The following is a 22,109-nucleotide window of genomic DNA, read 5'->3' on the forward strand; positions in this document are numbered from 1 at the left end:
ATAAATGGTCACAGGTCAGTACTGCTGTGGGAAATGACCAATGAGATGCATTTAACCTTCTTTGTCCCAGTTCTACTTAAATGTGATGCAGGCTACAAGTCAGTTTGAAGATAATTGTCATATTTGTGAATTTCCTTCAGATCACATGTAGTTTTTCTTTAGGTTGTTGTGAGGATAAGGGTTTTATGTGTGAATGAGTTAGGCATTTTTTTTTAAGGGAAAAAGATTCTCAGCTGGCCGGGTAGCTCAGTTGGTTAGAGCGTGGTGCTAATAACGCCAAGGTCACGGGTTCGATCCCCGTATTGGCCACTTTGTCATTTTGGGAAATATTTCTGCAGAAGGATGAGATTGATGCAGAATTGGCACTCACAGCTTTAGAGTTACTAACACAAGATTGCTGTTTTGTTGGAAGCAGCTGTGCATACCTAGTCACGGGTCAGTACTGCTGCGGACATAACCAATGTTGTTGTGAGGATAAGGGTTGTATTTGTGAATGAGTTAGGCATTTTTTTTCCAAGGGAAGAAAACATCCCCCTACAACTGGCCTCCTGCTTATGCTTGAGTCAGAAACAAAACTCTCAGCTGGCTGTTTAGCTCATTTGGTTAGAGCGTGGTGCTAATGATGGCAAGGTCACGGGTCCCCGTATTGGCCTCCTTGTCATTTTGGGAAATATTTCCTCAGAAGCATGAGATTGATGCAGAATTGGCACTCACAGCTCTAGAGTTACTAACACAAGATTACTGTTTTGTTGGAAGCAGCTGTGCATACATGGTCACGGGTCAGTACTGCTGCGGGACATAACCAATGTTGTTGTGAGGATAAGGGTTGTATTTGTGAATGAGTTAGGCATTTTCTTTCAAGGGAAGAAAACTCCCCCTTGCAACTGGCCTCCCTCCTATGCTCCAGTCAGAAGGCATACTTTTTCTGACTGAGCATGGTGCTAATCACGCCAAGTTAGCGGATTTGATCCCAGTATTGGCCACTTTGTCAATTTGGGAAATATTTCTGCAGAAGCATGAGATTGATGCAGAATTCCCACCCACAGCTTTATATTTACTATGACTAGTTTGCTGTTTTGTTGGAAGCAGCAGTCCATAAATGGTCACAGGTCAGTACTGCTGTGGGAAATGACCAATGAGATGCATTTAACCTTCTTTGTCCCAGTTCTACTTAAATGTGATGCAGGCTACAAGTCAGTTTGAAGATAATTGTCATATTCGTGAATTTCCTTCAGATCACATGTAGTTTTTCTTTAGGTTGTTGTGAGGATAAGGGTTTTATGTGTGAATGAGTTAGGTATTTTTTTTCCAAGGGAAGAAAAAGTCCCCCTGCACCTGGCCTCCCTCTTATGCTCCAGTCAGAAATATGCCTCTCAGCTGGCTGGTTAGCTCAGTTGGTAAAAGCGTGGTGTTAATAACGCCAAGGTCACGGGTTCGATCCCCGTATTGGCCACTTTGTCATTTTGGGAAATATTTCTGCAGAAGGATGAGATTGATGCACAATTGGCACTCACAGCTTTAGAGTTACTAACACAAGATTGCTGTTTTGTTGGAAGCAGCTGTGCATACATAGTCACGGGTCAGTACTGCTGCGGACATAACTAATGTTGTTGTGAGGATAAGGGTTGTATTTGTGAATGAGTTAGGCATTTTCTTTCAAGGGAAGAAAACTCCCCCCTGCAACTGGCCTCCCTCCTATGCTCCAGTCAGAAGGCATACTTTTTCTGACTGAGCATGGTGCTAATCACGCCAAGTTAGCGAATTTGATCCCAGTATTGGCCACTTTGTCAATTTGGGAAATATTTCTGCAGAAGCATGAGATTGATGCAGAATTCCCACCCACAGCTTTAGATTTATTATGACAAGTTTCCTGTTTTGTTGGAAGCAGCAGTCCATAAATGGTCACAGGTCAGTACTGCTGTGGGAAATGGCCAATGAGATGCATTTAACCTTCTTTGTCCCAGTTCTACTTAAATGTGATGCAGGCCACAAGTCAGTTTGAAGATAATTGTAATATTCATGAATTTCCTTCAGATCACATGTAGTTTTTCTTTAGGTTGTTGTGAGGATAAGGGTTTTATGTGTGAATGAGTTAGGCATTTTTTTTCCAAGGGAAGAAAAAATCCCCCTGCAACTGGCCTCCCTCTTATGCTCCAGTTAGAAATATGCATCTCAGCTGTCCGGTTAGCTCAGTTGGTTAGAGAGTGGTGCTAATAATGCCAAGGTCATGGGTTCGATCCCCGTATTGGCCACTTTGTCATTTTGGGAAATATTTCTTCAGAAGGATGAGATTGATGCAGAATTGGCACTCACAGCTTTAGAGTTTCTAACACAAGATTGCTGTTTTGTTGGAAGCAGCTGTGCATACATAGTCACAGGTCAGTACTACTGCGGACATAACCAATGTTGTTGTGAGGATAAGGGTTGTATTTGTGAATGAGTTAGGCATTTTCTTTCAAGGGAAGAAAACTCCCCCCTGCAACTGGCCTCCCTCCTATGCTCCAGTCAGAAGGCATACTTTTTCTGACTGAGCATGGTGCTAATCACGCCAAGTTAGCAAATTTGATCCCAGTATTGGCCACTTTGTCAATTTGGGAAATATTTCTGCAGAAGCATGAGTTTGATGCAGAATTCCCACCCACAGCTTTAGATTTACTATGACAAGTTTGCTGTTTTGTTGGAAGCAGCAGTCCATAAATGGTCACAGGTCAGTACTGCTGTGGGAAATGACCAATGAGATGCATTTAACCTTCTTTGTCCCAGTTCTACTTAAATGTGATGCAGGCTACAAGTCAGTTTGAAGATAATTGTCATATTCATGAATTTCCTTCAGATCACATGTAGTTTTTCTTTAGGTTGTTGTGAGGATAAGGGTTTTATGTGTGAATGAGTTAGGCATTTTTTTTCAAGGGAAAAAGACTCTCAGCTGGCCGGTTAGCTCAGTTGGTTAGAGTGTGGTGCTAATAACGCCAAGGTCACGGGTTCAATCCCCGTATTGGCCACTTTGTCATTTTGGGAAATATTTCTGCAGAAGGATGAGATTAATGCAGAATTGGCACTCACAGCTTTAGAGTTACTAACACAAGATTGCTGTTTTGTTGGAAGCAGCTGCGCATACATAGTCACGGGTCAGTACTGCTGCGGACATAACCAATGTTGTTGTGAGGATAAGGGTTGTATTTGTGAATGAGTTAGGCATTTTTTTTCCAAGGGAAGAAAACATCCCCCTACAACTGGCCTCCTGCTTATGCTTGAGTCAGAAACAAAACTCTCAGCTGGCTGTTTAGCTCATTTGGTTAGAGCGTGGTGCTAATAATGGCAAGGTCACGGTCCCCGTATTGGCCTCCTTGTCATTTTGGGAAATATTTCCTCAGAAGCATGAGATTGATGCAGAATTGGCACTCACAGCTCTAGAGTTACTAACACAAGATTGCTGTTTTGTTGGAAGCAGCTGTGCATACATGGTCACGGGTCAGTACTGCTGCGGGACATAACCAATGTTGTTGTGAGGATAAGAGTTGTATTTGTGAATGAGTTAGGCATTTTCTTTCAAGGGAAGAAAACTCCCCCTTGCAACTGGCCTCCCTCCTATGCTCCAGTCAGAAGGCATACTTTTTCTGACTGAGCATGGTGCTAATCACGCCAAGTTAGCGGATTTGATCCCAGTATTGGCCACTTTGTCAATTTGGGAAATATTTCTGCAGAAGCATGAGATTGATGCAGAATTCCCACCCACAGCTTTAGATTTACTATGACTAGTTTGCTGTTTTGTTGGAAGCAGCAGTCCATAAATGGTCACAGGTCAGTACTGCTGTGGGAAATGACCAATGAGATGCATTTAACCTTCTTTGTCCCAGTTCTACTTAAATGTGATGCAGGCTACAAGTCAGTTTGAAGATAATTGTCATATTCGTGAATTTCCTTCAGATCACATGTAGTTTTTCTTTAGGTTGTTGTGAGGATAAGGGTTTTATGTGTGAATGAGTTAGGTATTTTTTTTCCAAGGGAAGAAAAAGTCCCCCTGCACCTGGCCTCCCTCTTATGCTCCAGTCAGAAATATGCCTCTCAGCTGGCCGGTTAGCTCAGTTGGTTAGAGCATGGTGCTAATTTGGCCACTTTGTCATTTTGGGAAATATTTCTGCAGAAGGATGAGATTGATGCACAATTGGCACTCACAGCTTTAGAGTTACTAACACAAGATTGCTGTTTTGTTGGAAGCAGCTGTGCATACATAGTCACGGGTCAGTACTGCTGCGGACATAACTAATGTTGTTGTGAGGATAAGGGTTGTATTTGTGAATGAGTTAGGCATTTTCTTTCAAGGGAAGAAAACTCCCCCCTGCAACTGGCCTCCCTCCTATGCTCCAGTCAGAAGGCATACTTTTTCTGACTGAGCATGGTGCTAATCACGCCAAGTTAGCGAATTTGATCCCAGTATTGGCCACTTTGTCAATTTGGGAAATATTTCTGCAGAAGCATGAGATTGATGAGGAATTCCCACCCACAGCTTTAGATTTACTATGACTAGTTTCCTGTTTTGTTGGAAGCAGCAGTCCATAAATGGTCACAGGTCAGTACTGCTGTGGGAAATGGCCAATGAGATGCATTTAACCTTCTTTGTCCCAGTTCTACTTAAATGTGATGCAGGCTACAAGTCAGTTTGAAGATAATTATCATATTCGTGATTTCCTTCAGATCACATGTAGTTTTTCTTTAGGTTGTTGTGAGGATAAGGGTTTTATGTGTGAATGAGTTAGGCATTTTTTTTTCCAAGGGAAGAAAAAATCCCCCTGCAACTGGCCTCCCTCTTATGCTCCAGTTAGAAATATGCATCTCAGCTGGCCGGTTAGCTCAGTTGGTTAGAGCGTGGTGCTAATAACGCCAAGGTCACGGGTTCGATCCCCGTATTGGCCACTTTGTCATTTTGGGAAATATTTCTGCAGAAGGATGAGATTGATGCAGAATTGGCACTCACAGCTTTAGAGTTTCTAACACAAGATTGCTGTTTTGTTGGAAGCAGCTGTGCATACATAGTCACGGGTCAGTACTGCTGCGGACATAACCAATGTTGTTGTGAGGATAAGGGTTGTATTTGTGAATGAGTTAGGCATTTTCTTTCAAGGGAAGAAAACTCCCCCCTGCAACTGGCCTCCCTCCTATGCTCCAGTCAGAAGGCATACTTTTTCTGACTGAGCATGGTGCTAATCACGCCAAGTTAGCAAATTTGATCCCAGTATTGGCCACTTTGTCAATTTGGGAAATATTTCTGCAGAAGCATGAGTTTGATGCAGAATTCCCACCCACAGCTTTAGATTTACTATGACAAGTTTGCTGTTTTGTTGGAAGCAGCAGTCCATAAATGGTCACAGGTCAGTACTGCTGTGGGAAATGACCAATGAGATGCATTTAACCTTCTTTGTCCCAGTTCTACTTAAATGTGATGCAGGCTACAAGTCAGTTTGAAGATAATTGTCATATTCATGAATTTCCTTCAGATCACATGTAGTTTTTCTTTAGGTTGTTGTGAGGATAAGGGTTTCATGTGTGAATGAGTTAGGCATTTTTTTTCAAGGGAAAAAGACTCTCAGCTGGCCGGTTAGCTCAGTTGGTTAGAGCGCGGTGCTAATAACGCCAAGGTCATGGGTTCGATCCCCGTATTGGCCACTTTGTCATTTTGGGAAATATTTCTGCAGAAGGATGAGATTGATGCAGAATTGGCACTCACAGCTTTAGAGTTACTAACACAAGATTGCTGTTTTGTTGGAAGCAGCTGTGCATACATAGTCACGGGTCAGTACTGCTGCGGACATAACCAATGTTGTTGTGAGGATAAGGGTTGTATTTGTGAATGAGTTAGGCATTTTTTTTCCAAGGGAAGAAAACATCCCCCTACAACTGGCCTCCTGCTTATGCTTGAGTCAGAAACAAAACTCTCAGCTGGCTGTTTAGCTCATTTGGTTAGAGCGTGGTGCTAATAATGGCAAGGTCACGGGTCCCCGTATTGGCCTCCTTGTCATTTTGGGAAATATTTCCTCAGAAGCATGAGATTGATGAAGAATTGGCACTCACAGCTCTAGAGTTACTAACACAAGATTGCTGTTTTGTTGGAAGCAGCTGTGCATACATGGTCACGGGTCAGTTCTGCTGCGGGACATAACCAATGTTGTTGTGAGGATAAGGGTTGTATTTGTGAATGAGTTAGGCATTTTCTTTCAAGGGAAGAAAACTCCCGCCTGCAACTGGCCTCCCTCCTATGCTCCAGTCAGAAGGCATACTTTTTCTGACTGAGCATGGTGCTAATCATGCCAAGTTAGCGGATTTGATCCCAGTATTGGCCACTTTGTCAATTTGGGAAATATTTCTGCAGAAGCATGAGATTGATGCAGAATTCCCACCCACAGCTTTATATTTACTATGACTAGTTTGCTGTTTTGTTGGAAGCAGCAGTCCATAAATGGTCACAGGTCAGTACTGCTGTGGGAAATGACCAATGAGATGCATTTAACCTTCTTTGTCCCAGTTCTACTTAAATGTGATGCAGGCTACAAGTCAGTTTGAAGATAATTGTCATATTCGTGAATTTCCTTCAGATCGCATGTAGTTTTTCTTTAGGTTGTTGTGAGGATAAGGGTTTTATGTGTGAATGAGTTAGGTATTTTTTTTCCAAGGGAAGAAAAAGTCCCCCTGCACCTGGCCTCCCTCTTATGCTCCAGTCAGAAATATGCCTCTCAGCTGGCTGGTTAGCTCAGTTGGTAAAAGCGTGGTGTTAATAACGCCAAGGTCACGGGTTCGATCCCCGTATTGGCCACTTTGTCATTTTGGGAAATATTTCTGCAGAAGGATGAGATTGATGCACAATTGGCACTCACAGCTTTAGAGTTACTAACACAAGATTGCTGTTTTGTTGGAAGCAGCTGTGCATACATAGTCACGGGTCAGTACTGCTGCGGACATAACTAATGTTGTTGTGAGGATAAGGGTTGTATTTGTGAATGAGTTAGGCATTTTCTTTCAAGGGAAGAAAACTCCCCCCTGCAACTGGCCTCCCTCCTATGCTCCAGTCAGAAGGCATACTTTTTCTGACTGAGCATGGTGCTAATCACGCCAAGTTAGCGAATTTGATCCCAGTATTGGCCACTTTGTCAATTTGGGAAATATTTCTGCAGAAGCATGAGATTGATGCAGAATTCCCACCCACAGCTTTAGATTTATTATGACAAGTTTCCTGTTTTGTTGGAAGCAGCAGTCCATAAATGGTCACAGGTCAGTACTGCTGTGGGAAATGGCCAATGAGATGCATTTAACCTTCTTTGTCCCAGTTCTACTTAAATGTGATGCAGGCCACAAGTCAGTTTGAAGATAATTGTAATATTCATGAATTTCCTTCAGATCACATGTAGTTTTTCTTTAGGTTGTTGTGAGGATAAGGGTTTTATGTGTGAATGAGTTAGGCATTTTTTTTCCAAGGGAAGAAAAAATCCCCCTGCAACTGGCCTCCCTCTTATGCTCCAGTTAGAAATATGCATCTCAGCTGTCCGGTTAGCTCAGTTGGTTAGAGAGTGGTGCTAATAATGCCAAGGTCATGGGTTCGATCCCCGTATTGGCCACTTTGTCATTTTGGGAAATATTTCTTCAGAAGGATGAGATTGATGCAGAATTGGCACTCACAGCTTTAGAGTTTCTAACACAAGATTGCTGTTTTGTTGGAAGCAGCTGTGCATACATAGTCACAGGTCAGTACTACTGCGGACATAACCAATGTTGTTGTGAGGATAAGGGTTGTATTTGTGAATGAGTTAGGCATTTTCTTTCAAGGGAAGAAAACTCCCCCCTGCAACTGGCCTCCCTCCTATGCTCCAGTCAGAAGGCATACTTTTTCTGACTGAGCATGGTGCTAATCACGCCAAGTTAGCAAATTTGATCCCAGTATTGGCCACTTTGTCAATTTGGGAAATATTTCTGCAGAAGCATGAGTTTGATGCAGAATTCCCACCCACAGCTTTAGATTTACTATGACAAGTTTGCTGTTTTGTTGGAAGCAGCAGTCCATAAATGGTCACAGGTCAGTACTGCTGTGGGAAATGACCAATGAGATGCATTTAACCTTCTTTGTCCCAGTTCTACTTAAATGTGATGCAGGCTACAAGTCAGTTTGAAGATAATTGTCATATTCATGAATTTCCTTCAGATCACATGTAGTTTTTCTTTAGGTTGTTGTGAGGATAAGGGTTTTATGTGTGAATGAGTTAGGCATTTTTTTTCAAGGGAAAAAGACTCTCAGCTGGCCGGTTAGCTCAGTTGGTTAGAGTGTGGTGCTAATAACGCCAAGGTCACGGGTTCAATCCCCGTATTGGCCACTTTGTCATTTTGGGAAATATTTCTGCAGAAGGATGAGATTAATGCAGAATTGGCACTCACAGCTTTAGAGTTACTAACACAAGATTGCTGTTTTGTTGGAAGCAGCTGCGCATACATAGTCACGGGTCAGTACTGCTGCGGACATAACCAATGTTGTTGTGAGGATAAGGGTTGTATTTGTGAATGAGTTAGGCATTTTTTTTCCAAGGGAAGAAAACATCCCCCTACAACTGGCCTCCTGCTTATGCTTGAGTCAGAAACAAAACTCTCAGCTGGCTGTTTAGCTCATTTGGTTAGAGCGTGGTGCTAATAATGGCAAGGTCACGGTCCCCGTATTGGCCTCCTTGTCATTTTGGGAAATATTTCCTCAGAAGCATGAGATTGATGCAGAATTGGCACTCACAGCTCTAGAGTTACTAACACAAGATTGCTGTTTTGTTGGAAGCAGCTGTGCATACATGGTCACGGGTCAGTACTGCTGCGGGACATAACCAATGTTGTTGTGAGGATAAGAGTTGTATTTGTGAATGAGTTAGGCATTTTCTTTCAAGGGAAGAAAACTCCCCCTTGCAACTGGCCTCCCTCCTATGCTCCAGTCAGAAGGCATACTTTTTCTGACTGAGCATGGTGCTAATCACGCCAAGTTAGCGGATTTGATCCCAGTATTGGCCACTTTGTCAATTTGGGAAATATTTCTGCAGAAGCATGAGATTGATGCAGAATTCCCACCCACAGCTTTAGATTTACTATGACTAGTTTGCTGTTTTGTTGGAAGCAGCAGTCCATAAATGGTCACAGGTCAGTACTGCTGTGGGAAATGACCAATGAGATGCATTTAACCTTCTTTGTCCCAGTTCTACTTAAATGTGATGCAGGCTACAAGTCAGTTTGAAGATAATTGTCATATTCGTGAATTTCCTTCAGATCACATGTAGTTTTTCTTTAGGTTGTTGTGAGGATAAGGGTTTTATGTGTGAATGAGTTAGGTATTTTTTTTCCAAGGGAAGAAAAAGTCCCCCTGCACCTGGCCTCCCTCTTATGCTCCAGTCAGAAATATGCCTCTCAGCTGGCCGGTTAGCTCAGTTGGTTAGAGCATGGTGCTAATTTGGCCACTTTGTCATTTTGGGAAATATTTCTGCAGAAGGATGAGATTGATGCACAATTGGCACTCACAGCTTTAGAGTTACTAACACAAGATTGCTGTTTTGTTGGAAGCAGCTGTGCATACATAGTCACGGGTCAGTACTGCTGCGGACATAACTAATGTTGTTGTGAGGATAAGGGTTGTATTTGTGAATGAGTTAGGCATTTTCTTTCAAGGGAAGAAAACTCCCCCCTGCAACTGGCCTCCCTCCTATGCTTCAGTCAGAAGGCATACTTTTTCTGACTGAGCATGGTGCTAATCACGCCAAGTTAGCGAATTTGATCCCAGTATTGGCCACTTTGTCAATTTGGGAAATATTTCTGCAGAAGCATGAGATTGATGAGGAATTCCCACCCACAGCTTTAGATTTACTATGACTAGTTTCCTGTTTTGTTGGAAGCAGCAGTCCATAAATGGTCACAGGTCAGTACTGCTGTGGGAAATGGCCAATGAGATGCATTTAACCTTCTTTGTCCCAGTTCTACTTAAATGTGATGCAGGCTACAAGTCAGTTTGAAGATAATTATCATATTCGTGATTTCCTTCAGATCACATGTAGTTTTTCTTTAGGTTGTTGTGAGGATAAGGGTTTTATGTGTGAATGAGTTAGGCATTTTTTTTTCCAAGGGAAGAAAAAATCCCCCTGCAACTGGCCTCCCTCTTATGCTCCAGTTAGAAATATGCATCTCAGCTGGCCGGTTAGCTCAGTTGGTTAGAGCGTGGTGCTAATAACGCCAAGGTCACGGGTTCGATCCCCGTATTGGCCACTTTGTCATTTTGGGAAATATTTCTGCAGAAGGATGAGATTGATGCAGAATTGGCACTCACAGCTTTAGAGTTTCTAACACAAGATTGCTGTTTTGTTGGAAGCAGCTGTGCATACATAGTCACGGGTCAGTACTGCTGCGGACATAACCAATGTTGTTGTGAGGATAAGGGTTGTATTTGTGAATGAGTTAGGCATTTTCTTTCAAGGGAAGAAAACTCCCCCCTGCAACTGGCCTCCCTCCTATGCTCCAGTCAGAAGGCATACTTTTTCTGACTGAGCATGGTGCTAATCACGCCAAGTTAGCAAATTTGATCCCAGTATTGGCCACTTTGTCAATTTGGGAAATATTTCTGCAGAAGCATGAGTTTGATGCAGAATTCCCACCCACAGCTTTAGATTTACTATGACAAGTTTGCTGTTTTGTTGGAAGCAGCAGTCCATAAATGGTCACAGGTCAGTACTGCTGTGGGAAATGACCAATGAGATGCATTTAACCTTCTTTGTCCCAGTTCTACTTAAATGTGATGCAGGCTACAAGTCAGTTTGAAGATAATTGTCATATTCATGAATTTCCTTCAGATCACATGTAGTTTTTCTTTAGGTTGTTGTGAGGATAAGGGTTTCATGTGTGAATGAGTTAGGCATTTTTTTTCAAGGGAAAAAGACTCTCAGCTGGCCGGTTAGCTCAGTTGGTTAGAGCGCGGTGCTAATAACGCCAAGGTCATGGGTTCGATCCCCGTATTGGCCACTTTGTCATTTTGGGAAATATTTCTGCAGAAGGATGAGATTGATGCAGAATTGGCACTCACAGCTTTAGAGTTACTAACACAAGATTGCTGTTTTGTTGGAAGCAGCTGTGCATACATAGTCACGGGTCAGTACTGCTGCGGACATAACCAATGTTGTTGTGAGGATAAGGGTTGTATTTGTGAATGAGTTAGGCATTTTTTTTCCAAGGGAAGAAAACATCCCCCTACAACTGGCCTCCTGCTTATGCTTGAGTCAGAAACAAAACTCTCAGCTGGCTGTTTAGCTCATTTGGTTAGAGCGTGGTGCTAATAATGGCAAGGTCACGGGTCCCCGTATTGGCCTCCTTGTCATTTTGGGAAATATTTCCTCAGAAGCATGAGATTGATGAAGAATTGGCACTCACAGCTCTAGAGTTACTAACACAAGATTGCTGTTTTGTTGGAAGCAGCTGTGCATACATGGTCACGGGTCAGTTCTGCTGCGGGACATAACCAATGTTGTTGTGAGGATAAGGGTTGTATTTGTGAATGAGTTAGGCATTTTCTTTCAAGGGAAGAAAACTCCCGCCTGCAACTGGCCTCCCTCCTATGCTCCAGTCAGAAGGCATACTTTTTCTGACTGAGCATGGTGCTAATCATGCCAAGTTAGCGGATTTGATCCCAGTATTGGCCACTTTGTCAATTTGGGAAATATTTCTGCAGAAGCATGAGATTGATGCAGAATTCCCACCCACAGCTTTATATTTACTATGACTAGTTTGCTGTTTTGTTGGAAGCAGCAGTCCATAAATGGTCACAGGTCAGTACTGCTGTGGGAAATGACCAATGAGATGCATTTAACCTTCTTTGTCCCAGTTCTACTTAAATGTGATGCAGGCTACAAGTCAGTTTGAAGATAATTGTCATATTCGTGAATTTCCTTCAGATCGCATGTAGTTTTTCTTTAGGTTGTTGTGAGGATAAGGGTTTTATGTGTGAATGAGTTAGGTATTTTTTTTCCAAGGGAAGAAAAAGTCCCCCTGCAACTGGCCTCCCTCTTATGCTCCAGTCAGAAATATGCCTCTCAGCTGGCCGGTTAGCTCAGTTGGTTAGAGCGTGGTGCTAATAACGCCAAGGTCACGGGTTCGATCCCCGTATTGGCCACTTTGTCATTTTGGGAAATATTTCTGCAGAAGGATGAGATTGATGCAGAATTGGCACTCACAGCTTTAGAGTTACTAACACAAGATTGCTGTTTTGTTGGAAGCAGCTGTGCATACATAGTCACGGGTCAGTACTGCTGCGGACATAACTAATGTTGTTGTGAGGATAAGGGTTGTATTTGTGAATGAGTTAGGCATTTTCTTTCAAGGGAAGAAAACTCCCCCCTGCAACTGGCCTCCCTCCTATGCTCCAGTCAGAAGGCATACTTTTTCTGACTGAGCATGGTGCTAATCACGCCAAGTTAGCGAATTTGATCCCAGTATTGGCCACTTTGTCAATTTGGGAAATATTTCTGCAGAAGCATGAGATTGATGCAGAATTCCCACCCACAGCTTTAGATTTACTATGACTAGTTTCCTGTTTTGTTGGAAGCAGCAGTCCATAAATGGTCACAGGTCAGTACTGCTGTGGGAAATGACCAATGAGATGCATTTAACCTTCTTTGTCCCAGTTCTACTTAAATGTGATGCAGGCTACAAGTCAGTTTGAAGATAATTGTCATATTCGTGAATTTCCTTCAGATCACATGTAGTTTTTCTTTAGGTTGTTGTGAGGATAAGGGTTTTATGTGTGAATGAGTTAGGCATTTTCTTTCAAGGGAAGAAAACTCCCCCCTGCAACTGGCCTCCCTCCTATGCTCCAGTCAGAAGGCTTACTTTTTCTGACTGAGCATGGTGCTAATCACGCCAAGTTAGCGAATTTGATCCCAGTATTGGCCACTTTGTCAATTTGGGAAATATTTCTGCAGAAGGATGAGATTGATGCAGAATTGGCACTCACAGCTTTAGAGTTACTAACACAAGATTGCTGTTTTGTTGGAAGCAGCTCTGCATACATAGTCACGGGTCAGTACTACTGCGGACATAACCAATGTTGTTGTGAGGATAAGTGTTGTATTTGTGAATGAGTTAGGCATTGTCTTTCAAGGGAAGAAAACTCCCCCCTGCAACTGGCCTCCCTCCTATGCTCCAGTCAGAAGGCATACTTTTTCTGACTGAGCATGGTGCTAATCACGCCAAGTTAGCGAATTTGATCCCAGTATTGGCCACTTTGTCAATTTGGGAAATATTTCTGCAGAAGCATGAGATTGATGCAGAATTCCCACCCACAGCTTTAGATTTACTATGACAAGTTTGCTGTTTTGTTGGAAGCAGCAGTCCATAAATGGTCACAGGTCAGTACTGCTGTGGGAAATGACCAATGAGATGCATTTAACCTTCTTTGTCCCAGTTCTACTTAAATGTGATGCAGGCTACAAGTCAGTTTGAAGATAATTGTCATATTCATGAATTTCCTTCAGATCACATGTAGTTTTTCTTTAGGTTGTTGTGAGGATAAGGGTTTTATGTGTGAATGAGTTAGGCATTTTTTTTCCAAGGGAAGAAAAAATCCCCCTGCAACTGGCCTCCCTCTTATGGTCCAGTCAGAAATATGCCTCTCAGCTGGCCGGTTAGCTCCGTGGTTAGAGCGTGGTGCTAATAACGCCAAGGTCACGGGTTCGATCCCCGTATTGGCCACTTTGTCATTTTGGGAAATATTTCTGCAGAAGGATGAGATTGATGCAGAATTGGCACTCACAGCTTTAGAGTTACTAACACAAGATTGCTGTTTTGTTGGAAGCAGCTGTGCATACATAGTCACGGGTCAGTACTGCTGCGGACATAACCAATGTTGTTGTGAGGATAAGGGTTGTATTTGTGAATGAGTTAGGCATTTTCTTTCAAGGAAAGAAAACTCCCCCCTGCAACTGGCCTCCCTCCTATGCTCCAGTCAGAAGCATACTTTTTCTGACTGAGCATGGTGCTAATCACGCCAAGTTAGCGAATTTGATCCCAGTATTGGCCACTTTGTCAATTTGGGAAAAATGTCTGCAGAAGCATTAGATTGATGCAGAATTCCCACCCACAGCTTTAGATTTACTATGACAAGTTTGCTGTTTTGTTGGAAGCAGCAGTCCATAAATGGTCACAGGTCAGTACTGCTGTGGGAAATGACCAATGAGATGCATTTAACCTTCTTTGTCGCAGTACTACTTAAATGTGATGCAGGCCACAAGTCAGTTTGAAGATAATTGTAATATTCATGAATTTCCTTCAGATCACATGGAGTTTTTCTTTAGGTTGTTGTGAGGATAAGGGTTGTCTGTGTGAATGAGTTAGGCATTTTTTTCCAAGGGGAAAATAGACTCTCAGCTGGCCGGTTAGCTCAGTTGGTTAGAGCGTGGTGCTAATAACGCCAAGGTCACGGGTTCGATCCCCGTATTGGCCACTTTGTCATTTTGGGAAATATTTCTGCAGAAGGATGAGATTGATGCAGAATTGGCACTCACAGCTTTAGAGTTACTAACACAAGATTGCTGTTTTGTTGGAAGCAGCTGTGCATACATAGTCACGGGTCAGTACTGCTGCGGACATAACCAATGTTGTTGTGAGGATAAGGGTTGTATTTGTGAATGAGTTAGGCATTTTCTTAAATGTGATGCAGGATACAAGTCAGTTTGAAGATAATTGTCATATTCATGAATTTCCTTCAGATCACATGTAGTTTTTCTTTAGGTTGTTGTGAGGATAAGGGTTTTATGTGTGAATGAGTTAGGCATTTTCTTTCAAAGGAAGAAAACTCCCCCCTGCAACTGGCCTCCCTCCTATGCTCCAGTCAGAAGGCATACTTTTTCTGACTGAGCATGGTGCTAATCAAGCCAAGTTAGCGAATTTGATCCCAGTATTGGCCACTTTGTCAATTTGGGAAATATTTCTGCAGAAGCATGTGATTGATGCAGAATTCCCACCCACAGCTTTAGATTTACTATGACTAGTTTGCTGTTTTGTTGGAAGCAGCAGTCCATAAATGGTCACAGGTCAGTACTGCTGTGGGAAATGACCAATGAGATGCATTTAACCTTCTTTGTCCCAGTTCTACTTAAATGTGATGCAGGCTACAAGTCAGTTTGAAGATAATTGTCATATTCATGAATTTCCTTCAGATCACATGTAGTTTTTCTTTAGGTTGTTGTGAGGATAAGGGTTTTATGTGTGAATGAGTTAGGCATTTTTTTTCCAAGGGAAGAAAAAATCCCCCTGCAACTGGCCTCCCTCTTATGGTCCAGTCAGAAATATGCCTCTCAGCTGGCCGGTTAGCTCAGTTGGTTAGAGTGTGGTGCTAATAACGCCAAGGTCACGGGTTCGATCCCCGTATTGGCCACTTTGTCATTTTGGGAAATATTTCTGCAGAAGGATGAGATTGATGCAGAATTGGCACTCACAGCTTTAGAGTTACTAACACAAGATTGCTGTTTTGTTGGAAGCAGCTGTGCATATATAGTCACGGGTCAGTACTGCTGCGGACATAACCAATGTTGTTGTGAGGATAAGGGTAGTATTTGTGAATGAGTTAGGCATTTTCTTTCAAGGAAAGAAAACTGCCCCCTGCAACTGGCCTCCCTCCTATGCTCCAGTCAGAAACATACTTTTTCTGACTGAGCATGGTGCTAATCACGCCAAGTTAGCGAATTTGATCCCAGTATTGGCCACTTTGTCAATTTGGGAAAAATGTCTGCAGAAGCATTAGATTGATGCAGAATTCCCACCCACAGCTTTAGATTTACTATGACAAGTTTGCTGTTTTGTTGGAAGCAGCAGTCCATAAATGGTCACAGGTCAGTACTGCTGTGGGAAATGACCAATGAGATGCATTTAACCTTCTTTGTCGCAGTACTACTTAAATGTGATGCAGGCCACAAGTCAGTTTGAAGATAATTGTAATATTCATGAATTTCCTTCAGATCACATGGAGTTTTTCTTTAGGTTGTTGTGAGGATAAGGGTTGTCTGTGTGAATGAGTTAGGCATTTTTTTTCCAAGGGAAGAAAAACTCCCCCTGCAACTGGCCTCCCTCTTATGCTCCAGTTAGAAATATGGCTCTCAGCTGGCCGGTCAGCTCAGTTGGTTAGAGCGTGGTGCTAATAACGCCAAGGTCACGGGTTGGCCACTTTGTCATCTTGGGAAATATTTCTGCAGAAGCATGAGATTGATGCAGAATTGGCACTCACAGCTTTAGAGTTACTAACACAAGATTGCTGTTTTGTTGGAAGCAGCTGTGCATACATAGTCACGGGTCAGTACTGCTGCGGACATAACCAATGTTGTTGTGAGGATAAGGGTTGTATTTGTGAATGAGTTAGGCATTTTCTTTCAAGGGAAGAAAACTCCCCCCTGCAACTGGCCTCCCTCCTATGCTCCAGTCAGAAGGCTTACTTTTTCTGACTGAGCATGGTGCTAATCACGCCAAGTTAGCGAATTTGATCCCAGTATTGGCCACTTTGTCAATTTGGGAAATATTTCTGCAGAAGGATGAGATTGATGCAGAATTGGCACTCACAGCTTTAGAGTTACTAACACAAGATTGCTGTTTTGTTGGAAGCAGCTGTGCATACATAGTCACGGGTCAGTACTGCTGCGGACATAACCAATGTTGTTGTGAGGATAAGGGTTGTATTTGTGAATGAGTTAGGCATTTTCTTTCAAAGGAAGAAAACTCCCCCCTGCAACTGGCCTCCCTCCTATGCTCCAGTCAGAAGGCATACTTTTTCTGACTGAGCATGGTTCTAATCAAGCCAAATTAGCGAATTTGATATCAGTATTGGCCACTTTGTCAATTTGGGAAATATTTCTGCAGAAGCATGAGATTGATGCAGAATTCCCACCCACAGCTTTAGATTTACTATGACTAGTTTGCTGTTTTGTTGGAAGCAGCAGTCCATAAATGGTCACAGGTCAGTACTGCTGTGGGAAATGACCAATGAGATGCATTTAACCTTCTTTGTCCCAGTTCTACTTAAATGTGATGCAGGCTACAAGTCAGTTTGAAGATAATTGTCATATTCATGAATTTCCTTCAGATCACATGTAGTTTTTCTTTAGGTTGTTGTGAGGATAAGGGTTTTATGTGTGAATGAGTTAGGCATTTTTTTTCCAAGGGAAGAAAAAATCCCCCTGCAACTGGCCTCCCTCTTATGGTCCAGTCAGAAATATTCCTCTCAGCTGGCCGGTTAGCTCAGTTGGTTAGAGCGTGGTGCTAATAACGCCAAGGTCACGGGTTCGATCCCCGTATTGGCCACTTTGTCATTTTGGGAAATATTTCTGCAGAAGGATGAGATTGATGCAGAATTGGCACTCACAGCTTTAGAGTTACTAACACAAGATTGCTGTTTTGTTGGAAGCAGCTGTGCATACATAGTCACGGGTCAGTACTGCTGCGGACATAACCAATGTTGTTGTGAGGATAAGGGTTGTATTTGTGAATGAGTTAGGCATTTTCTTTCAAGGAAAGAAAACTCCCCCCTGCAACTGGCCTCCCTCCTATGCTCCAGTCAGAAGCATACTTTTTCTGACTGAGCATGGTGCTAATCACGCCAAGTTAGCGAATTTGATCCCAGTATTGGCCAATTTGTCAATTTGGGAAAAATGTCTGCAGAAGCATTAGATTGATGCAGAATTCCCACCCACAGCTTTAGATTTACTATGACAAGTTTGCTGTTTTGTTGGAAGCAGCAGTCCATAAATGGTCACAGGTCAGTACTGCTGTGGGAAATGACCAATGAGATGCATTTAACCTTCTTTGTCCCAGTTCTACTTAAATGTGATGCAGGCTACAAGTCAGTTTGAAGATAATTGTCATATTCATGAATTTCCTTCAGATCACATGTAGTTTTTCTTTAGTTTGTTGTGAGGATAAGGGTTTTATGTGTGAATGAGTTAGGCATTTTTTTTCCAAGGGAAGAAAAAATCCCCCTGCAACTGGCCTCCCTCTTATGCTCCAGTTAGAAATATGCCTCTCAGCTGGCCGGTTAGCTCAGTTGGTTAGAGCGTGGTGCTAATAACACCAAGGTCACGGGTTCGATCCCCGTATTGGCCACTTTGTCATTTTGGGAAATATTTCTGCAGAAGGATGAGATTGATGCAGAATTGGCACTCACAGCTTTAGAGTTACTAACACAAGATTGCTGTTTTGTTGGAAGCAGCTGTGCATACATAGTCACAGGTCAGTACTGCTGCGGACATAACCAATGTTGTTGTGAGGATAAGGGTTGTATTTGTGAATGAGTTAGGCATTTTCTTTCAAGGGAAGGAAACTCCCCCCTGCAACTGGCCTCCCTCCTATGCTCCAGTCAGAAGGCTTACTTTTTCTGACTGAGCATGGTGCTAATCACGCCAAGTTAGCGAATTTGATCCCAGTATTGGCCACTTTGTCAATTTGGGAAATATTTCTGCAGAAGGATGAGATTGATGCAGAATTGGCACTCACAGCTTTAGAGTTACTAACACAAGATTGCTGTTTTGTTGGAAGCAGCTGTGCATACATAGTCACGGATCAGTACTACTGCGGACATAACCAATGTTGTTGTGAGGATAAGGGTTGTATTTGTGAATGAGTTAGGCATTTTCTTTCAAGGGAAGAAAACTCCCCCCTGCAACTGGCCTCCCTCCTATGCTCCAGTCAGAAGGCATACTTTTTCTGACTGAGCATGGTGCTAATCACGCCAAGTTAGCGAATTTGATCCCAGTATTGGCCACTTTGTCAATTTGGGAAATATTTCTGAAGAAGCATGAGATTGATGCAGAATTCCCACCCACAGCTTTAGATGTACTATGACAAGTTTGCTGTTTTGTTGGAAGCAGCAGTCCATAAATGGTCACAGGTCAGTACTGCTGTGGGAAATGACCAATGAGATGCATTTAACCTTCTTTGTCCCAGTTCTACTTAAATGTGATGCAGGATACAAGTCAGTTTGAAGATAATTGTCATATTCATGAATTTCCTTCAGATCACATGTAGTTTTTCTTTAGGTTGTTGTGAGGATAAGGGTTTTATGTGTGAATGAGTTAGGCATTTTTTTCCAAGGGAAAAAGACTCTCAGCTGGCCGGTTAGCTCAGTTGGTTAGAGCGTGGTGCTAATAATGCCAAGGTCACTGGTTCGATCCCCGTATTGGCCACTTTGTCATTTTGGGAAATATTTCTGCAGAAGGATGAGATTGATGCAGAATTGGCACTCACAGCTTTAGAGTTACTAACACAAGATTGCTGTTTTGTTGGAAGCAGCTGTGCATACATAGTCACGGGTCAGTACTGCTGCGGACATAACCAATGTTGTTGTGAGGATAAGGGTTGTATTTGTGAATGAGTTAGGCATTTTCTTTCAAAGGAAGAAAACTCCCCCCTGCAACTGGCCTCCCTCCTATGCTCCAGTCAGAAGGCATACTTTTTCTGACTGAGCATGGTGCTAATCAAGCCAAGTTAGCGAATTTGATCCCAGTATTGGCCACTTTGTCAATTTGGGAAATATTTCTGTAGAAGCATGTGATTGATGCAGAATTCCCACCCACAGCTTTAGATTTACTATGACTAGTTTGCTGTTTTGTTGGAAGCAGCAGTCCATAAATGGTCACAGGTCACTACTGCTGTGGGAAATGACCAATGAGATGCATTTAACCTTCTTTGTCCCAGTTCTACTTAAATGTGATGCAGGCTACAAGTCAGTTTGAAGATAATTGTCATATTCATGAATTTCCTTCAGATCACATGTAGTTTTTCTTTAGGTTGTTGTGAGGATAAGGGTTTTATGTGTGAATGAGTTAGGCATTTTTTTTCCAAGGGAAGAAAAAATCCCCCTGCAACTGGCCTCCCTCTTATGGTCCAGTCAGAAATATGCCTCGCAGCTGGCCGGTTAACTCAGTTGGTTAGAGCGTGGTGCTAATAACGCCAAGGTCACGGGGATCGTATTGGCCACTTTGTCATTTTGGGAAATATTTCTGCAGAAGGATGAGATTGATGCAGAATTGGCACTCACAGCTTTAGAGTTACTAACACAAGATTGCTGTTTTGTTGGAAGCAGCTGTGCATACATAGTCACGGGTCAGTACTGCTGCGGACATAACCAATGTTGTGAGGATAAGGGTTGTATTTGTGAATGAGTTAGGCATTTTCTTTCAAGGAAAGAAAACTCCCCCCTGCAACTGGCCTCCCTCCTATGCTCCAGTCAGAAGCATACTTTTTCTGACTGAGCATGGTGCTAATCACGCCAAGTTAGCGAATTTGATCCCAGTATTGGCCACTTTGTCAATTTGGGAAAAATGTCTGCAGAAGCATTAGATTGATGCAGAATTCCCACCCACAGCTTTAGATTTACTATGACAAGTTTGCTGTTTTGTTGGAAGCAGCAGTCCATAAATGGTCACAGGTCAGTACTGCTGTGGGAAATGACCAATGAGATGCATTTAACCTTCTTTGTCGCAGTACTACTTAAATGTGATGCAGGCCACAAGTCAGTTTGAAGATAATTGTAATATTCATGAATTTCCTTCAGATCACATGGAGTTTTTCTTTAGGTTGTTGTGAGGATAAGGGTTGTCTGTGTGAATGAGTTAGGCATTTTTTTTCCAAGGGAAGAAAAAATCCCCCTGCAACTGGCCTCCCTCTTATGCTCCAGTTAGAAATATGCCTGTTAGCTCAGTTGGTTAGAGCGTGGTGCTAATAACGCCAAGGTCACGGGTTCGATCCCCGTATTGGCCACTTTGTCATTTTGGGAAATATTTCTGCAGAAGCATGAGATTGATGCAGAATTGGCACTCACAGCTTTAGAGTTACTAACACAAGATTGCTGTTTTGTTGGAAGCAGCTGTGCATACATAGTCACGGGTCAGTACTGCTGCGGACATAACCAATGTTGTTGTGAGGATAAGGGTTGTATTTGTGAATGAGTTAGGCATTTTCTTTCAAGGGAAGAAAACTCCCCCCTGCAACTGGCCTCCCTCCTATGCTCCAGTCAGAAGGCTTACTTTTTCTGACTGAGCATGGTGCTAATCACGCCAAGTCAGGCTACAAGTCAGTTTGAAGATAATTGTCATATTCATGAATTTCCTTCAGATCACATGTAGTTTTTCTTTAGGTTGTTGTGAGGATAAGGGTTTTATGTGTGAATGAGTTAGGCATTTTTTTTCCAAGGGAAGAAGAAATCCCCCTGCAACTGGCCTCCCTCTTATGGTCCAGTCAGAAATATTCCTCTCAGCTGGCCGGTTAGCTCAGTTGGTTAGAGCGTGGTGCTAATAATGCCAAGGTCACGGGTTCGATCCCCGTATTGGCCACTTTGTCATTTTGGGAAATATTTCTGCAGAAGGATGAGATTGATGCAGAATTGGCACTCACAGCTTTAGAGTTACTAACACAAGATTGCTGTTTTGTTGGAAGCAGCTGTGCATACATAGTCACGGGTCAATACTGCTGCGGACATAACCAATGTTGTTGTGAGGATAAGGGTTGTATTTGTGAATGAGTTAGGCATTTTCTTTCAAGAAAAGAAAACTCCCCCCTGCAACTGGCCTCCCTCCTATGCTCCAGTCAGAAGCATACTTTTTCTGACTGAGCATGGTGCTAATCACGCCAAGTTAGCGAATTTGATCCCAGTATTGGCCACTTTGTCAATTTGGGAAAAATGTCTGCAGAAGCATTAGATTGATGCAGAATTCCCACCCACAGCTTTAGATTTACTATGACAAGTTTGCTGTTTTGTTGGAAGCAGCAGTCCATAAATGGTCACAGGTCAGTACTGCTGTGGGAAATGACCAATGAGATGCATTTAACCTTCTTTGTCGCAGTACTACTTAAATGTGATGCAGGCCACAAGTCAGTTTGAAGATAATTGTAATATTCATGAATTTCCTTCAGATCACATGGAGTTTTTCTTTAGGTTGTTGTGAGGATAAGGGTTGTCTGTGTGAATGAGTTAGGCATTTTTTTTCCAAGGGAAGAAAAAATCCCCCTGCAACTGGCCTCCCTCTTATGCTCCAGTTAGAAATATATCTCTCAGCTGGCAGGTTAGCTCAGTTGGTTAG

General features: G+C 42.6%; 17 non-coding genes across 17 annotated transcripts; all 17 read left to right on the forward strand.

Moving 5' to 3' along the window:
• Positions 1–235: 235 nt before the first annotated feature.
• On the forward strand, positions 236–309 carry TRNAI-AAU (transfer RNA isoleucine (anticodon AAU)). The gene has a single exon. It is a non-coding gene; the product is annotated as a tRNA-Ile (tRNA).
• Positions 310–1,379: 1,070 nt separating this feature from the next.
• TRNAI-AAU (transfer RNA isoleucine (anticodon AAU)) lies at positions 1,380–1,453 on the forward strand. Its single transcript has one exon. It is a non-coding gene; the product is annotated as a tRNA-Ile (tRNA).
• Positions 1,454–2,928: 1,475 nt separating this feature from the next.
• Positions 2,929–3,002, forward strand: TRNAI-AAU (transfer RNA isoleucine (anticodon AAU)). Its single transcript has one exon. It is a non-coding gene; the product is annotated as a tRNA-Ile (tRNA).
• A 1,838-nt stretch (positions 3,003–4,840) lies between these two features.
• TRNAI-AAU (transfer RNA isoleucine (anticodon AAU)) lies at positions 4,841–4,914 on the forward strand. Its single transcript has one exon. It is a non-coding gene; the product is annotated as a tRNA-Ile (tRNA).
• A 676-nt stretch (positions 4,915–5,590) lies between these two features.
• On the forward strand, positions 5,591–5,664 carry TRNAI-AAU (transfer RNA isoleucine (anticodon AAU)). The gene has a single exon. It is a non-coding gene; the product is annotated as a tRNA-Ile (tRNA).
• Positions 5,665–6,734: 1,070 nt separating this feature from the next.
• Positions 6,735–6,808, forward strand: TRNAI-AAU (transfer RNA isoleucine (anticodon AAU)). The gene has a single exon. It is a non-coding gene; the product is annotated as a tRNA-Ile (tRNA).
• A 1,475-nt stretch (positions 6,809–8,283) lies between these two features.
• Positions 8,284–8,357, forward strand: TRNAI-AAU (transfer RNA isoleucine (anticodon AAU)). Its single transcript has one exon. It is a non-coding gene; the product is annotated as a tRNA-Ile (tRNA).
• A 1,838-nt stretch (positions 8,358–10,195) lies between these two features.
• On the forward strand, positions 10,196–10,269 carry TRNAI-AAU (transfer RNA isoleucine (anticodon AAU)). The gene has a single exon. It is a non-coding gene; the product is annotated as a tRNA-Ile (tRNA).
• A 676-nt stretch (positions 10,270–10,945) lies between these two features.
• TRNAI-AAU (transfer RNA isoleucine (anticodon AAU)) lies at positions 10,946–11,019 on the forward strand. Its single transcript has one exon. It is a non-coding gene; the product is annotated as a tRNA-Ile (tRNA).
• Positions 11,020–12,089: 1,070 nt separating this feature from the next.
• On the forward strand, positions 12,090–12,163 carry TRNAI-AAU (transfer RNA isoleucine (anticodon AAU)). The gene has a single exon. It is a non-coding gene; the product is annotated as a tRNA-Ile (tRNA).
• A 1,504-nt stretch (positions 12,164–13,667) lies between these two features.
• Positions 13,668–13,740, forward strand: TRNAI-AAU (transfer RNA isoleucine (anticodon AAU)). Its single transcript has one exon. It is a non-coding gene; the product is annotated as a tRNA-Ile (tRNA).
• A 677-nt stretch (positions 13,741–14,417) lies between these two features.
• On the forward strand, positions 14,418–14,491 carry TRNAI-AAU (transfer RNA isoleucine (anticodon AAU)). Its single transcript has one exon. It is a non-coding gene; the product is annotated as a tRNA-Ile (tRNA).
• An 859-nt stretch (positions 14,492–15,350) lies between these two features.
• Positions 15,351–15,424, forward strand: TRNAI-AAU (transfer RNA isoleucine (anticodon AAU)). Its single transcript has one exon. It is a non-coding gene; the product is annotated as a tRNA-Ile (tRNA).
• Positions 15,425–17,263: 1,839 nt separating this feature from the next.
• Positions 17,264–17,337, forward strand: TRNAI-AAU (transfer RNA isoleucine (anticodon AAU)). The gene has a single exon. It is a non-coding gene; the product is annotated as a tRNA-Ile (tRNA).
• Positions 17,338–18,061: 724 nt separating this feature from the next.
• TRNAI-AAU (transfer RNA isoleucine (anticodon AAU)) lies at positions 18,062–18,135 on the forward strand. Its single transcript has one exon. It is a non-coding gene; the product is annotated as a tRNA-Ile (tRNA).
• Positions 18,136–20,716: 2,581 nt separating this feature from the next.
• Positions 20,717–20,790, forward strand: TRNAI-AAU (transfer RNA isoleucine (anticodon AAU)). Its single transcript has one exon. It is a non-coding gene; the product is annotated as a tRNA-Ile (tRNA).
• A 498-nt stretch (positions 20,791–21,288) lies between these two features.
• TRNAI-AAU (transfer RNA isoleucine (anticodon AAU)) lies at positions 21,289–21,362 on the forward strand. The gene has a single exon. It is a non-coding gene; the product is annotated as a tRNA-Ile (tRNA).
• The last annotated feature ends 747 nt before the right edge of the window (positions 21,363–22,109 follow it).

The sequence above is a fragment of the Ambystoma mexicanum genome, chromosome 1p (genome assembly GCF_040938575.1).
Source record: "Ambystoma mexicanum isolate Mex_15411 chromosome 1p, UKY_AmexF1_1, whole genome shotgun sequence".
Lineage (NCBI taxonomy): Eukaryota > Metazoa > Chordata > Amphibia > Caudata > Ambystomatidae > Ambystoma > Ambystoma mexicanum.